This window comes from Ranitomeya imitator, chromosome 5 (assembly GCF_032444005.1).
Source record: "Ranitomeya imitator isolate aRanImi1 chromosome 5, aRanImi1.pri, whole genome shotgun sequence".
Taxonomy (NCBI): domain Eukaryota; kingdom Metazoa; phylum Chordata; class Amphibia; order Anura; family Dendrobatidae; genus Ranitomeya; species Ranitomeya imitator.
In genome coordinates, this window is record NC_091286.1 from 480560941 (window position 1) to 480578786 (window position 17846).

Consider the following 17846-nt stretch of genomic DNA (forward strand, 5'->3'; position numbering starts at 1 on the left):
GCCCTTTCCTGAGACAACGTCAAATTGTCCACCACATGAGTCCAAATCTGCTACAGCCTGTCCACCACAGAATCCACACCAGGACAATCAGAAGGCTCAACCTGCCCAGAAGAAAAACGAGGATGAAAACCAAAATTACAAAAGAAAGGCGAAACCAAAGTAGCCGAACTAGCCAGATTATTAAGGGCAAACTCGGCCAACGGCAAGAAAGACACCCAATCTTCCTGATCAGCAGACACAAAGCATCTCAAATAGGTCTCCAAGGTCTGATTAGTTCGCTCAGTTTGGCCCTTAGTCTGAGGATGAAAGGCCGAAGAAAAAGACAAATCAATGCCCATCCTTGCACAAAAGGCCCGCCAAAATCTAGAGACAAACTGAGAACCTCTGTCAGACACAATATTCTCCGGAATGCCATGCAAACGAACCACATGCTGAAAAAATAATGGAACCAGATCTGAGGAGGAAGACAACTTAGGCAAAGGTACCAGATGGTCCATTTTAGAGAACCGGTCACAAACAACCCAGATAACAGACATCTTCTGGGAAACAGGAAGATCCGAAATAAAATCCATGGAAATATGCGTCCAGGGCCTCTCATGGACCGGCAAAGGCAAAAGCAACCCACTAGCGCGGGAACAGCAAGGCTTGGCCCGGGCGCAAGTCCCACAGGACTGCACAAAAGCATGCACATCGCGTGACAAGGAAGGTGTTGTGGATTCTGTTTTTGGGCTCCCTCTGGTGGTTACAGATGGTACTGGGTGACTTGTGTTCTCTGCGGTCTCTGGTGTCCACCTGTTCTATCAGGATATGGGAGTTTCCTATTTAACCTGGCTTTCTTGTCATTTCCTCGCCGGCTATCAATGTAATCAGTGTGTCTTGTTACCTCTGCTTCCCGCTTCTGTATTCTTCAGGACAAGCTAAGTTTTTGATTTTCCTGTTCCACGTTTTGCTTAATTTTTGTCTTAGTCCAGCTTGCAGATATGTGATTCCTTCTTGCTGGTTGCTCTAGTGGGCTGATATTACTCCTCATGTTCCATGAGTTGGAACATGAGTTAAAGTAATTTCAGGATGGTTTTTTGTAGGGTTTTTCGCTGACCGCGCAGTTCACTTTTGTATCCTCTGCTATCTAGCTTTAGCGGGCCTCATTTTGTTGAATCTGTTTTCATAACTACGTATGTGCTTTCCTCTCATTTCACCGTCATTACATGTGGGGGGCTGCTATTTCTGTGGGGTGTTTCTCTGGAGGCAAGAGAGGTCTGTGTTTCTTCTAATAGGGAAAGTTAGTTCTTCGGCTGGCGCGAGACGTCTAGGAATCATCGTAGGCACGTTCCCCGGCTACAGCTAGTTGTGTGTTGATGTTCAGGATCGCGGTCAGCTCAGTTTCCATCACCCTAGAGCTTGTTTTGTTTTTTGTGCTTGTCCTTTTGTGATCCCCTGCCATTGGGATCATGAGAGGAAGGCCACCAAAAGGACCTAGCAACCAAATCTCTGGTACCAAAAATCCCAGGATGCCCAGCCAACACTGAACAATGAACCTCAGAAATTACCTTACTTGTCCATCTATCAGGAGCAAACAGCTTCCCCACTGGACAGCGGTCAGGCCTATCAGCCTGAAATTCCTGAAGCACCCGCCGCAAATCAGGGGAGATAGCAGATAGAATCACCCCCTCCTTAACCCCTTAAGCCCCGAGGGTGGTTTGCACGTTAATGACCGGGCCAATTTTTACAATTCTGACCACTGTCCCTTTATGAGGTTATAACTCTGGAACGCTTCAACGGATCTTGGCGATTCTGACATTGTTTTCTCGTGACATATTGTACTTCATTTTAGTAGTAACATTTATTCGATATAACTTGCGTTTATTTGTGAAAAAAACGGAAATTTGGCGAAAATTTAGAAAGTTTCGCAATTTTCCAACTTTAAATTTTTATGCCCTTAAATCACAGAGATATCTCACGCAAAATACTTAATAAGTAACATTTCCCACATGTCTACTTTACATCAGCACAATTTTGGAACCAAAATTTTTTTTTGTTAGGGAGTTATAAGGGTTAAAAGTTGACCAGCAATTTCTCATTTTTACAACACCATTTTTTTTTAGGGACCACATCTCATTTGATGTCATTTTGAGGGGTCTATATGATAGAAAATACCCAAGTGTGAGACCATTCTAAAAACTGCACCCCTCAAGGTGCTCAAAACCACATTCAAGAAGTTTATTAACCCTTCAGGGGTTTCACAGGAATTTTTGGAATGTTTAAATAAGAATGAATATTTAACTTTTTTTCACACAAAATTTATTTCAGCTCCAATTTGTTTTATTTTACCAAGGGTAACAGGATAAAATGGATGCCAAACATTGTTGTACAATCTGTACTGAGTACGCTGATAGCCCATATGTGGGAGTAAACCACTGTTTGGGCGCATGGCAGAGCTCGGAAGGGAAGGAGCGCCATTTGACTTTTAAATGCAAAATTGACAGGAATTGAGATGGGACGCCATGTTGCGTTTGGAGAGCCACTGATGTGCCTAAACATTGAAACCCCCCACAAGTGACACCATTTTGGAAAGTAGACACCCTAAGGAACTTATCTAGATGTGTGGTGACCACTTTGACCCACCAATTGCTTCACAGAAGTTTATAATGCAGAGCCGTAAAAATAAAAAATCTTATTTTTTCACAAAAATGATCTTTTCGCCCCCAATTTTTTATTTTCCCAAGGGTAAGAGAAGAAATTAGACCACAAAAGTTGTTGTGCAATTTGTCCTGAGTGCGACGATACCCCATATGTGGGGGGTAAACCACTTTTTGGGTGCATAGCAGAGCTCGGAAGGGAAGGAGCGCCATTTGACTTTTCAATGCAAAATTGACTGGAATTAAGTTGGGACGCCATGTTGGTTTGGAGAGCCCCTGATGTGCCTAAACATTAAAACCCCCCACAAGTGACACCATTTTGGAAACTAGACCCCATAAGGAACTTATCTAGATGTGTTTTGAGAGCTTTGAACCCCCAAATGTTTCACTACAGTTTATAACGCAGAGCCGTTAAAATAATTTTTTTTTTTTTTTCGCAAAAATTATTTTTTAGCCCCCAGTTTTGTATTTTCACAAGGGTAACATAATAAATTGGACCCCAAAAGTTGTTGTCCAATTTGTCCTGAGTACGCTGATACCCCATATGTGGGGGGGAACCACTGTTTGGGCACATGGCAGAGCTCGGAAGGGAAGGAGCGCCATTTGGAATGCAGACTTAGATGGATTGGTCTGCAGGAGTCACGTTGCATTTGCAGAGCCCCTGATGTACCCAAACAGTACAAACCCCCCACAAGTGACCCCATATTAGAAACTAGACCTCCCAAGGAACTTATCTAGATGTGTTGTGAGAACTTTGAACCCCTAAGTGTTTCACTACAGTTTATAACGCAGAGCCGTGAAAATAAAAATTATTTTTTTTTTTCACAAAAATGATTTTTTAGCCCCCAGCTTTGTATTTTTACAAGGGTAACAGAATAAATTGGACCCCAAAAGTTGTTGTTCAATTTGTCCTGAGTACGCTGATACCCCGTATGTGGGGGGGAACCACTGTTTGGGCGCATGGCAGAGCTCGGAAGGGAAGGAGCGCCATTTGGAATGCAGACTTAGATGGATTGGTCTGCAGGCGTCACGTTGCATTTGCAGAGCCCCTGATGTACCCAAACAGTAGAAACCACCCACAAGTGACCCCATATTGAAACTAGACCTCCCATGGAACTTATCTAGATGTGTTGTGAAAACTTTGAACCCCCAAGTGTTTCACTACAGTTTACAACGCAGAGCCGTGAAAATAAAAAATCCTTTTTTTTCCCACAAAAATGATTTTTAGCCCCCCAAATTTTTATTTTCCCAAGGATAACAAGAGAACTTGGACCCAAAAAGTTGTTGTCCAATTTGTCTCGAGTACGATGATACCCCATATGTTGGGGTAAACCCCTGTTTGGGCGCACGGGAGAGCTCGGAAGTGAAGGAGCACTGTTTTACTTTTTCAATGCAGAATTGGCTGGAATTGAGATCGGACGCCATGTCGCGTTTGGAGAGCCCCTGATGTGCCTAAACAGTGGAAACCCCCCAATTATAACTGAAACCCTAATCCAAACGCACCCCTAACCCTAATCCCAACTGTAACCCTAACCACACACCTAACCCTGACACACCCCTAATTCTAATCCCAACCCTAATCCCAACCGTAAATGTAATACAAACCCTAACCCTAGCCCTAACCCTAGCCCTAACCCTAACCCTAATGGGAAAATGGAAATAAATACATTTTTTTTAATTTTATTATTTTTCCCTAAGGCTAGGTTCACATTGCATTAGGGAAATCCGTTTAGCACTAGCGGATTGCGCTAACGCAATGTCTTTTTAGGTGTCGTGTTTAGTGGTCGCGTTAACGTCCCCGCTCTGGAAGATCGGGGATCGGACCTCGGGCGCGCCGCGGACGCTGCAAGCAGCGTCTGAGGCGCGCCACAAAAGAACGGCACCTTGCTAGCGCGAGCCGAAAATGGCACGCTCTAGCGATGCGCTACACCCGAAAATCACATTGCTGTCAATGGTTGTGCTAACGGACCCGTTGCACGGCGTTAATTGTGACATTTTCGCCGTGCAACGCTGTCCGTTAGCGTTAACCCATTAACGCAATGTGAACCTAGCCTAACTAAGGGGGTGATGAAGGGGGGTTTGATTTACTTTTATAGCGAGTTTTTTATATCGGATTTTTATGATTGGCAGCCGTCACACACTAAAAGACGCTTTTTATAGCAAAAAAGTTTTTGCGTCTCCACATTTTGAGACCTATAATTTTTCCATATTTTGGTCCACAGAGTCATGTGAGGTCTTGTTTTTTGCGGGACGAGTTGACGTTTTTATCGGTTACATTTTCGGACATGTGACAGTTTTTGATCGCTTTTTATTCCGATTTTTTGTGAGGCAGAATGACCAAAAACCAGCTATTCATGAATTTCTTTTGGGGGAGGCTTTTATACCGTTCCGCGTTTGGTAAAATTGATGAAGCAGTTTTATTCTTCGGGTCAGTACGATTACAGCGATACCTCATTTATATCATTTTTTTTATGTTTTGGCGCTTTTATACGATAAAAGCTATTTTATAGAAAAAATAATTATTTTGGCATCGCTTTATTCTCAGGACTATAACTTTTTTATTTTTTTGGTTATGATGCTATATGGCGGGTCGTTTTTTGCGGGACAAGATGACGTTTTCAGAGGTACCATGGTTATTTATATCCGTCTTTTTGATCGCGTGTTATTCCACTTTTTGTTCAGCGTTATGATAATAAAGCGTTGTTTTTTGGCTCGTTTTTTTTTTTTTTTTCTTACGGTGTTCACTGAAGGGGTTAACTAGTGGGCCAGTTTTATAGGTCGGGTCGTTACGGACGCGGCGATACTAAATATGTGTACTTTTATTGTTTTTTTTGTTTTTTTTTTATGTAAAGAAATGTATTTATGGGAATAATATTTTTTTTTTTCTGCTTTATTTAGGAATTTTTTTTTTATTTTTTTTTACAAGTGTGGAAATTTTTTTTTTTACTTTTTCACTTTGTCCCAGGGGGGGACATCACAGATCACCGATCTGACAGTGTGCACAGCACTCTGTTAGATCGGTGATCTGACATACAGCCGGGCAGGATTAGAGCTGCAGCTGCAGCCTGATCCTGACCCGGAAGTGCTCCCTGCAGGACCCGGATGCAGCCCGGCGGCCATTTTGGATCCGGGGACTGCAGGGAGAAGACGCTCGGTACACGGTGAGCACATCACCGTGTACCGATCGTCTCAGGGAAGCCCGCAGGGAGCCCTCTCCCTGCGCGATGCTTCCCTGCACCGCCGGCACACCGCGATCATCTTTGATCGCGGTGTGCCGGGGGTTAATGTGCCGGGAGCGGTCCGTGACCGCTCCTGGCACATAGTGCCGGATGTCAGCTGCGATAGGCAGCTGACACCCGGCCGCGATCGGCCGCGCTCCCCCCGTGAGCGCGGCCGATCGCATATGACGTACTATCCCGTCCATGGGAATTAAGTCCCAGGTCACCTGGACGGGATAGTACGTCATATGGGATTAAGGGGTTAAGAATGCCAACCGGCTCAAGGACTCCAGGAGAATCAGGCGAAAAACTCCTAGAGAGGGCATCAGCCTTAACATTCTTAGATCCCGGAAGATACGAGACCACAAAATCAAAACGGGAGAAAAACAGGGACCATCGAGCCTGTTTAGGATTCAGCCGCTTGGCCGACTCGAGGTAAATCAGATTCTTATGATCGGTCAGGACCACAACACGGTGTTTAGCTCCCTCAAGCCAATGTCGCCACTCCTCAAACGCCCACTTCATAGCCAACAACTCCCGATTGCCGACATCATAATTGCGTTCCACAGACGAAAACTTTCTGGAAAAAAAAGCACACGGTTTCATCAAAGAACCATCAGACTCCCTCTGAGACAAAACGGCCCCTGCCCCAATCTCAGAAGCGTCGACCTCAACCTGAAAAGGAAGAGAAACATCCGGTTGACGCAACACAGGGGCAGAAGTAAATCGGCATTTAAGCTCCTGAAAGGCCTCAACAGCCTCAGAGGACCAATTCGTCACATCAGCGCCTTTCTTCGTCAAATCAGTAAGGGGCTTAACCACACTGGAAAAGTTGGCAATGAAACGGCGATAGAAATTAGCAAAACCCCAAAATTTTTGAAGACCCTTCACAGATGTGGGTTGGATCCAGTCATGAATAGCTTGGACCTTAACAGGATCCATTTTTATAGACGAGGGAGAAAAAATAAAACCCAAAAAAGAGACCTTCTGAACTCCGAATAGGCACTTAGACCCCTTCACAAATAAAGCATTATCACGAAGGATCTGGAACACCATCCTGACCTGCTTCACATGAGACTACCAATCATCGGAAAAAATCAAAATATCATCCAAATATATGACCATGAATTTATCAAGATAATTGCGGAAAATATCATGCATGAAAGACTGGAACACGGAGCATTAGAGAGCCCGAATGGCATCACAAGGTATTCAAAATGGCCTTCGGGCATATTAAATGCAGTTTTCCATTCGTCACCCTGTTTAATACGAACAAGATTATATGCCCCTCGGAGGTCAATCTTAGTAAACCAACTAGCCCCTTAATCTGAGCAAACAAATCAGTAAGCAAAGGCAAGTGGTATTGGAATTTGACCGTGATCTTATTAAGAAGACGATAATCAATACAGGGTCTCAAGGAGCCATCCTTCTTAGCAACAAAAAAGAAAACCGCTCCCAATGGTGACGAAGAGGGCCGAATATGCCCTTTCTCCAAAGATTCCTTAACATAGCTCCGCATGGCGGCATGCTCTGGCACAGACAGATTGAAAAGTCGGCCTTTAGGGAACTTACAACCAGGAATCAAGTTAATAGCACAATCGCAGTCCCTGTGCGGAGGAAGGGAACTGGACTTGGGCTCATCAAATACATCCTGGAAATCCGACAAAAACTCAGGGACCTCAGAAGAGGGGGAAGAGGAAATTGACATCAAAGGAACGTCACTATGTACTCCTCGACAACCCCAACTAGTCACCGACATAGTTTTCCAATCCAGCACCGGATTATGTTCCTGTAACTATGGAAATCCCAGTACAACAACATCATGCAGGTTATGCAACACCAGAAAACGGCAATCTTCCTGATGTGCAGGAGCCATGTACATAGTCATCTGTGTCCAGTACTGAGGTTTATCCTTGGCCAAGGGTGTAGCATCAATGCTTCTCAAAGGAATAGGGCTCTGCAAAGGCTGCAAGGAAAAACCACAGCGCCTGGCGAATTCTAAGTCCATTAAGTTCAGGGCAGCGCCTGAATCCACAAATGCCATGACAGAAAAGGACGACAATGAGCAAATCAGGGTCACAGATAAGAGAAATTTAGGCTGTATAGTACTAATGGTAACAGACCTAGCGACTCTCTTAGTACGCTTAGGGCAATCAGAGATAACATGAGCCGAATCACCACAGTAAAAACACAGCCTATTCTGACGTCTGAATTCCTGCCGTTCTATTCTAGTCAAAATCCTATCACATTGCATAGGTTCAGGACTTTGCTCAGAGGATACTGCCATATGGTGCACAGCTTTGCGCTCGCGCAGACGCCGATCAATCTGAATGGCTAGAGACATAGATTCGCTCAAACCAGCAGGCGTAGGAAAGCCCACCATAACATCTTTAAGGGTTTCAGAAAGACCTTTTTTGAAAATAGCAGCCAGAGCCTCTTCATTCCATTTAGTGAGCACAGACCATTTTCTAAATTTCTGGCAGTATAACTCTGCCGCTTCCTGACCTTGACACAAGGCCAACAGGGTTTTTTCCGCATGATCCACAGAATTAGGTTCGTCATACAATAATCCGAGCGCTTGAAAAAATGCATCTACATTCAATAATGCCGGATCCCCAGTTTCAAGAGAAAAAGCCCAGTCTTAAGGGTCACCACGCAGCAAGGATATGATGATTTTTACTTGCTGAATGGGATCACCAGAAGAACGGGGTTTCAAAGCAAAAAACAATTTGCAGTTATTTTTAAAGTTCAAAAACTTGGATCTGTCCCCAAAAAACAAATCAGGAGTAGGAATTCTGGGCTCTAAAGCCGGAGTCTGGACAACATAGTCCTGGATACTCTGTACTCTTGCAGCAAGTTGATCCACACGAGAAAACAAACCCTGAACATCCATGCCAAAGCATATATCCTGAACCACCCAGATATCAAGAGGAAAAAAAAAAGACAAACTAGAGCACAGAAAAAAAAATGGTTCAGAACTTTCTTTTCCTTCTTTTGAGATGCATTTAATTCATTTTTGGCCACTTGTACTGTTATGATACGGTGGTCTAGGAGCAATATGGAACGAGCTCTGAAGGAAGTGGTAACTGTACTGACCGCAGTCCCTAAGCTCAACACAACACTAGAAGTAGCCGTGGAATGCTCCTAACTCTCCCTAGGCATCTCGTGACAGCCTAAGAGCTAACTACCCCTAAAAATAGAAGCAGGAAAGCTATCTTGCCTTAGAGAAAATCCCCAAAGGATAGATTAGCCCCCCACAAATAATGACTGTGAGTGGAGAGGGAAAAGACATACACAGAATGAAACCAGGATGAGCACAGGAGGCCAGTCTAACTAAATAGATAGGACAGGATGGAATACTGTGCGGTCAATATAAAACACTACAAAAATCCACACAGAGTTTACAAAAAATCTCCACACCTGACTAAAGGTGTGGAGGGCAAATCTGCCTCCCAGAGCTTCCAGCAAGACAGAATTAATTCACACTGATAAGCTGGACAAACATAGAAAGCACAGAATGGATAAGTCCACAATCTATGGACAGAAAAGGGCAAGCAAAAACTTACCTTAGCTGAACTGGTCAGGATAACAGGGAACTCCAAAGAGATGTGAATCCAACCAGGAACCATTTACAAGTGGCACTGGCTGAAGATAGAGCCAGACTTAAATAGCCGAGCAGAAGAGACGATAAGTGGAGGCAGCTGATGACAGCTAACTCCAAGGAGCAGCCATACCACTAGAAACCACAAGAGGGAGCCCAAGAGCAGAACTCACAAAAGTGCCACTTACAACCACCGGAGGGAGCCCAAGAGCGGAATTCACAACAAACACCCTCCTAAGATCTCTTATTCAGTCCGAAGTCTCTAAGTCCGTAAGAGCATTACAGACAGCTGACACAGATTCCAGATCTAGGGACAGATCCAGCCCCTCTATAGCATCCCAAAGGGATTCCTCGGGGTCAGAACAGGATTCAGATACGGCCCGCTGTTCTGATAGTAGCTCAGAGGAGGAAGACACTTTTCCAGCAGAGGCTACAGATAAGCTTATTAAAGCTGTTCGCTCTACCATGGGGCTGGTCGATGAGAAGGCCAAAAAGACAGCCCAAGAACTTTTATGTTCAGTGGCCTACAAAAGAAAAAACAGAGGTCATTCCCTGTTAACGAACAAATTCAAGAGCTGATTAAAAGGGAATGGCAAAAGCCAGAAAAAAGGTCCCAAATAACCACCTCCCTTTGAAGAAGGGTCCTCATCTTGGGACAGAGCCCCAAATATTGATGTGGCGGTCTCAAAAGTTGCCAGGAAGTACTCCCTGCCGTTCGAGGACCTAGTTTCTCTAAAAGAACCTCTGGACAGGAAGATGGACAGTTCCCTGAAGAAAGCTTGGGAAGCCTCAGCAGGAGCACTAAGGCCAGCTATCGCGGCCACTTGTGTAGCCAGATCCCTTAAAATCTGGTTAGACAACCTGGAAGAACAGGTGGAGCAAAAAGTTCCCAGAGAGGCTATCCTGGACACAATTCCAACGATGAGAGCAGCGGCTGTGTTTCTGGCTGAAGCATCAGCAGACTCGGCTAGGCTGGCAGCAAAATCAGCAGCGTTAGCTAACACAGGACGCCATGCCGTATGGCTTAAATGCTGGCCAGGGGACACTCAGGCAAAAATGAAGCTTTGTTCTTTGCCTTGTGAGGGAAACTTCCTGTTCGGACCGGCATTAGACGAGGTATTGGAGAAGGCCGGTGATAAAAAGAAGAACTTTCCAAGACAGCCATTTCAGCCCTTTCGTCGCTCCTTTCGGAGAGGCCAAAGATTCCGAAGGCAGCAGTACACGGACCGAGACAGAAGCAACCTGGACAAGCGACCCAGGGGAGGAAAGGGCTTCTATTTTGGCATGTCCCCCAGAGACACCAAAAAACCCTCCCAGTGACGGTCCTTCTCAGGTGGGAGGGAGGCTCTCTCACTTCCTTCCAGCCTGGGAGAGGATCTCCTCCAGCATATGGATCCGGCAGATCGTAGGATCAGGCCTAAAGCTAAAATTCCACCACTGGCCTCCAAGAAGATATATGCAGACCCCGGTACAGTCCTCCCAAGAAAAGCAAGACAGTCTGGAGGGGGAAGTAACATCACTCCTAGACAAGCACGTCTTGGAAGAAGTTCATATAGAGGAAAGGAGGGAAGGATTTCATTCCCCTCTTTTTCTCATAAAAAAACCGGACAACTCTTGGAGGACAATAATAAATCTAAAAGGCCTCAACAAATTTCTTGTAATACCATCATTCAAGATGGAAACCATAAAATCGGCGGTGAAACTTCTTTATCCCCAGTGTTACATGTCCGTCCTCGACCTCAAGGACGCTTATTATCACGTCCCAATCAGACAACAAGATCGTCAGTTCCTCAGAGTGGCAGTTCAGATGGGGTCCCAGCTGCGTCACTTCAAGTACAGGGCTCTGCCCTTTGGGATAGCAACCGCCCCACGCGTATTTACGAAGCTGATTGCAGAGGTCACAGCACATCTCAGGGAAAAGGACACTCTAATAATTCCCTACTTGGACGACTTCCTGATAGTGGGAAAGAACTTTTCTCACTGTCAGGAGCAGGTCAGGATAGTGATGGACACTCTTCAGACACTGGGATGGCAGCTAAATCTCAAGAAGTCCAAGCTAGACCCGGCAATGATCCAGAATTTCCTGGGGATAACGGTAGACTCCGTGGCACAGGAGTGTCGCCTCCCAGAAGAAAAAGAAGGAAAAATCAAACAGATGATTATGGCCACATTAAAAAAACCGGAGATGACTTTAAGAAGGGCCATGTCGGTGTTAGGGTCCTTAACCTCCTGCATACCGGCAATAAAATGGGCCCAGTTCCATGCAAGAGAACTGCAATGGTGTGTGCTGCAGAACGACCGGGAACTTCAGGGGCAGCTAGAGCGGAAGCTCACTCTCCCATTCTCTGTGCTCCAATCTCTCAAATGGTGGTTACAGATGGTCATCCCCCAGAGGAGTTCCCTGGACATTCACAGCCTCCATGATAATCACAACGGATGCCAGTCCATGGGGATGGGGAGCTCACTCAGACACACTATGGGTCCAAGACCCCTGGGCGCAAGAGGAGAAAGATCTATCCTCAAACGAGTGGGAGCTCCTAGCAATAGAAAAGGTGCTAGAGAGATTACTTCCACACTTGGCAGGGCATCATGTGAGAGTCCTATCGGACAACCGAACAGCGGTCGCATACGTGAACCACCAGGGAGGCACCCGCTCTCGGGCACTGATGCACATAACCACAAGACTCATGTCTCTAGCCGAAAGGCACTTCCTGTCATTATCGGCCCTGCATATCCGAGGTGTGGACAACATAAAGGCAGACTTTCTAAGCAGGAACCACTTGAGACAAGGGGAATGGTCCCTAAAAAAGTCCGTTTTTCAATGGATAGTGCACATGTGGGGAAAACCCAGGGTGGACCTCTTTGCCTCAAAAGTCAACAAGAAAGTCCAAAAGTTCTGCTCCCTGAACCCTGCAGACAGGCCGTTGGCAGTAGATGCCTTCAGCATAGAATGGACGTCTGGACTCCTGTATGCCTTCCCACCGATATGTCTAATCCCAGGGGTTCTGAGGAAGATCAGGGAAGACAAGGCCAGAGTGATTGTGATAGTGCCCTTCTGGCCGAAAAGGCCATGGTTTTACTGGCTGAGAGTGATGTCAGTGACGGACCCGTGGGTTCTCCCGGAAGACCAGGACCTTCTAACTTAGGGTCCCTTCAACCAACCCGCAGAACTCCGAGCTTCATTTGACAGCCTGGCATTTGAGCGGTCGTTACTAGAGAAAGAAGGGTTCTCAGCTGGGTTAATATCCACCTTGCTCAGCAGCAGAAAACCAGTAACGACCAAGATCTATGGGAGGATATGGAAGAAATTCCTGTCCAGCTCAGGGCCAATACAGGAAGGGGAGGTCCCGATAGTGGCAATACTGGAGTTCCTGCAGAAGGGCTTAGATCTGGGGTTAGCTGTTAGTACCCTCAAAGTACACTTTTCAGCCTTAGCAGCCCTATTCAACTGTGACCTGGCAAGTAATAGGTGGGTGGTGAGGTTTATCCGAGCCTGTAGTAGAGCTGACTCTGTTCCATCTCCTACTCCTCCACCATGGGATCTAAATCTAGTGTTAACAGCTCTGACAGAAAGCCCATTTGAGCCGTTAAATACAGCTTCAGATAAAATACTAACATTAAAGACAGCTTTGTTAGTGGCACTTACATCGGCCCATAGGGTGGGGGATTTACACGCGTTGTCAGCTGACCCTCCTTACACACAAATTATGGACGATAGGGTTGTATTAAAATTAGATCCGGCATATCTCCCCAAAGTGGTATCAAGATTCCATAGAGCTCAGGATATAACCCTACCCTCTTTCTGTTCCAATCCTAGTAACAAGAAAGAGGAGAGACTCCATTGCTTAGACATCAGGAGATGTATCCTACAGTATCTAGAGAGTACAAAATCCTGGAGGAAACAGAGGACTTTATTTGTTTCGTTCCAGGGGTCAAGGAAGGGTCTTAAAGCCTCAAAACAGACTATAGCTAGATGGGTGAGAGAGGCCATTATTCTAGCATATAGTAGTGCAGGCAGGGTTGTTCCACAGGGTCTGAAAGCCCACTCCACGAGGGCCATTGCGACGTGGGCGGAGAGAGCAGATGCTACCATCGACCAAATCTGTAAGGCGGCCACTTGGTCCTCTCCGTCTACATTTTTTAAACATTATAGACTAGACCTATCTGCTACCTCTGATCTCCCTTTTGAGAGAAGAGTGTTACAAACAGTGATCCCTCCCTAGAAGAGAATACAAATCTCTGTAACTCTCTCGTGGTGCCGTCATGTATGATGGAAAAACACGGGTATTACATACCTGGTAATGTGTTTTTTCATGAGACATGACGGCACCCTTATATTCCCACCCTTTGGATCACGTCATTAGTTGGGTGCTTTATTAGCATTATTTGTATTATACACTCCCTGGGGTATCGGTGAATAGAACCGTATTGGATGTATTATTTATGTGTACACTAACCAGCAGAGTTCCTCTCGTACTCTGTAAAACAACTGATGTGGAGAGAGGAGCCGCCCCTTCTATCTTGAAGGTTTCCTGTCCTTGATGGGCGGATCCCCTCTCTCGTGGTGCCGTCATGTCTCATGAAAAAAAACACATTACCAGGTATGTAATACCCGTGTTTCTGCTACATAGCAGCGAACAGCAGATCGCTGCTATGTAGCAGAGGCGATCATGCTGTGCCTGCTTCTAGCCTCCCATGGAGGCTATTGAAGCATGGCAAAAGTAAAAAAAAAAGTTTAAAAAAATGTGAAAAAATAAAAAAAATATAAAGGTTTAAATCACCCCCCTTTCGCCCTAATCAAAATAAATCGATTAAAAAAAATCAAATCTACACATATTTGGTATCACCGCGTTCAGAATCGCCCGATCTATCAATTAAAAAAAAGCATTAAGCTGATCGCTAAACGGCGTAGTGAGGAAAAAATTCGAAATCCCAGAATTACGTTTTTTTTGGTCGCCGCAACATTGAATTAAAATGCAATAACGGGCAATCAAAAGAACGTATCTGCACCAAAATGCTATCAATAAAAATGTCATCTCGGCACGCAAAAAATAAGCCCTCAACCGACCCCAGATCATGAAAAATGGAGACGCTACGAGTATCGGAAAATGGCACAATTTTTTTTTTTTTTTAGCAAAGTTTGGAATTTTTTTTCACCACTTAGGTAAAAAATAACCTAGTCATTTTAGGTGTCTATGAACTCGTACTGACCTGGAGAATCATAATGGCAGGTCAGTTTTAGCATTTAGTGAACCTAGCAAAAAAGCCAAACAAAAAACAAGTGTGGGACCTCACTTTTTGCAATTTCACCGCACTTGGAATTTTTTTCCCGTTTTCTAGTACATGACATGCTAAAACCAATGATGTCGTTCAAAAGTCCAACTCGTCCCGCAAAAAATAAGCCCTCACATGGCCAAATTGACGGAAAAATAAAAAAGTTATGGCTCTGGGAAGGAGGGGAGTGAAAAACGAAAACGGAAAAATGAAAAATCCCAAGGTCATGAAGGGGTTAATCGCATGATACTTTTTATACATGTTGTCCTACTCCAAGCTATTTAGGCTTGAGAGCCAACTACCAATTAACCCCTTTTTGACATATAACGTAGTATCCCGTCGAGGTGGTATGGGCCCGTATGACCACCAACGGGATAGTACGTCATCACCGATCAGCCGCGCTCACGGGGGGGAGCGGGGCTGAGTGTCAGCTGACTATCACAGCTGACATCTGGCACTATATGCCAGGAGCCGTCACGGACCGCTCCTGGCACATTATCCCCCGGAACACTGCGATCAAACATGATCGCAGCGTTCCGGCGGCATAAGGAAGCATCGTGCTGGGAGGGGAGCTCCCTGTGTGCTTCCCTGAGACACTCTGAGCAACGCGATGTGATCATGTTGCTCCGAGGGTCTCTTACCTCCTCCCTGCATGCCCCGGATCCAAAATGGCTGTGGGGTTCCTTCCGGGTCCTGCAGGGAGGTGGCTTGCAGTGCCTGTCAGATCGCTGATCTGACACAGTGCACTGCAGTGTCAGATCAGCGATCTGATAATATATAGTGATGTCCCCCCCTGGGGCAATGTTATAAAGTAAAAAAATATATATTTACATGTGTAAAAAAAAAAAAAAAAATCCTACATAAAGAAAAAAAAATTATTCCAGTAAATACATTTTTTTATCTAAATAATAAAAAAACAATAAAAGTACACATATTTAGTATCGCCACGTCCGTAACGACCCGACCTATAAAACTGTCCCACTAGTTAACCCCTTCAGTGAACACCGTAAAAAAAGTATGGGCATTACAAGTCTAGGAGACACACTACGTAACATTGGGCCTAGTTTTTAATTATGCCTTACTCCACATATCATTCTCCGCCACTAGAACACCATGGTGAACGTGTTCTGTGCTGCTATAACCATTCAATTTTTGGCAAGGACGTCTATGATCCCCATAATTTTTAAAAAATGTACCCCCATGGGGAAATGTTTGTCAGCCCATGCACTTAGTGTAGGGGCATTACGAGTCTAGGACCCGCTCCTTTGTATTGGGAAATTTTTTTATGAGGCCCTCCTCCATGATTCTTCCATTGCATTCAATGCATAAGGAAACAGTATGGCAGGACCAACTGAAGAATGTGAAGTGGGTTTTCCTGTGACCATGCAGTACCTGGGTTCAAAGGCTGATTGGGGTGCATATGACTTGGTAGAAGGGCAGACCTTGCAGTTAAAGGGAACCTGCCACCCCGTTTTTTCAGTATGAGATAAAAATACCGTTAAATAGGGCCTGAGCTATGCTTTACAATAGGGTATTTTTTGTCCCCTGATTCCCCACCTATGCTGCCGAAATACCTTACAAAAGTCGCCGTTTTCGCCTGTCAATCAGGCTGGTCTGGTCAAAAGGGCGTGGTCACAGCGCTGTTTCTCCCCCACATCTTGCGTATCTTCCCGTTGGTGGCGTAGTGCTTCTCGCATGCGCAAGTGCCGAATGCACTGCGCAGCTGTAGAAAAAGAGCGCGATCTGCGCTATTCAGCGGTTTATCGGTGGGCGCAGCCATCTTCCTGAGGCCGCGCGTGCGCAGATGGAGTGTCCTGCTTCCCGGGGCTTCAGGAAAATGGCTGCGGGATGCCGCGCATGCGCAGATGGAGATCGCGGTGGCCATTTTCCTGAAGCTGAGTTCGCATCTCATACTGAAAAAACGGGGGTGACAGGTTCCCTTTAATACATAAGAACAGTATGGGATTACAAAATGAATAATGTGAAGTGTATTTTACTGTGGCCATCCAGTACCTGGGTTCAAAGGCTTATTGGGGTGCATATGACTTGATAGCAGGGCAGGTCTTGCATTCAATGCAACTTTTTTCAGGAGACCCTCCTGAACCTCTCGTGAAAGGGGTATTGAGGTACGTTGTAATTCTTGGCAGCCCAGCAACTTACTGCATAGGCAATAACAGCATAGGAGACCCAATGTTTAATAATGTCCCTTTAAGAATATTAATGCCTCCTGATGCCCCTCTAAAAATAGGCTTTGTGACTTTGAGTCCCTCCTTTATAATTGAAACAAGATGTCTGCTTATGTGTCACACACCACATGGCCAGCTAGGGTTGTTAAATGTTACAATTACATTTCCCAGTGAATGCATTTGTATTGGTTGAAAGCAATGTTAAAGTTGAAAAACCCATCAAAAACGCCGTGTGTTAACATAGCAAAAGTGGTGGAGGAACATTTTGGTCTGGGGTTAATTATTTTGCCTTATATACACACGTCATTACCCTGGAAAGGATGTACCTTAACATATTTCCCAACAAAATCCATTTTGGTTTCATTTTTGTATGTTTTTTGGTGCACCTGTAAAAATGGCGTAAAACTCTGACAACATTGCTTACAGCTGTGACCTAGGAGTCAGAAATGCTTCCGGGGGCGATCACCATGATGTTCCCGTGTCATTTCTGCGGTGTTTCCATCATTTTCAGATGTTCTTAGACCTTAAAATGACCCCCGGGGATATCGCGGTAAAAATACTCGGGTTTCCCATAGACTTACATTGGGCCCTTTGCTCGGGTCGAGTACCCGAGTATTCCAATTTGCTTGACCTAAGCTACGAGCACCCAAGCATTTTAGTGCTCGCCCATCGCTAAAACGTAGTAGAAACAGGCAACTATTTCGTAGTAGGTTTTATTGATCTTGCATTTTCCTGATGTGATTATTTGTATGCTCTTTTGGAGTCAAAGTCAAGTCTGCCTTGCTGAAATTTCTGTTTCTTCCTTCTAATGATTTTTTTTTTCAAACTGGTCAATAACGGACTTAAGCTTATCAGATGGCACATGAAGATGATTTTATGCACAGCTGCATACCTCTCGGGACTCCAGAGGCACCAGTAGCTTCAAGTACCT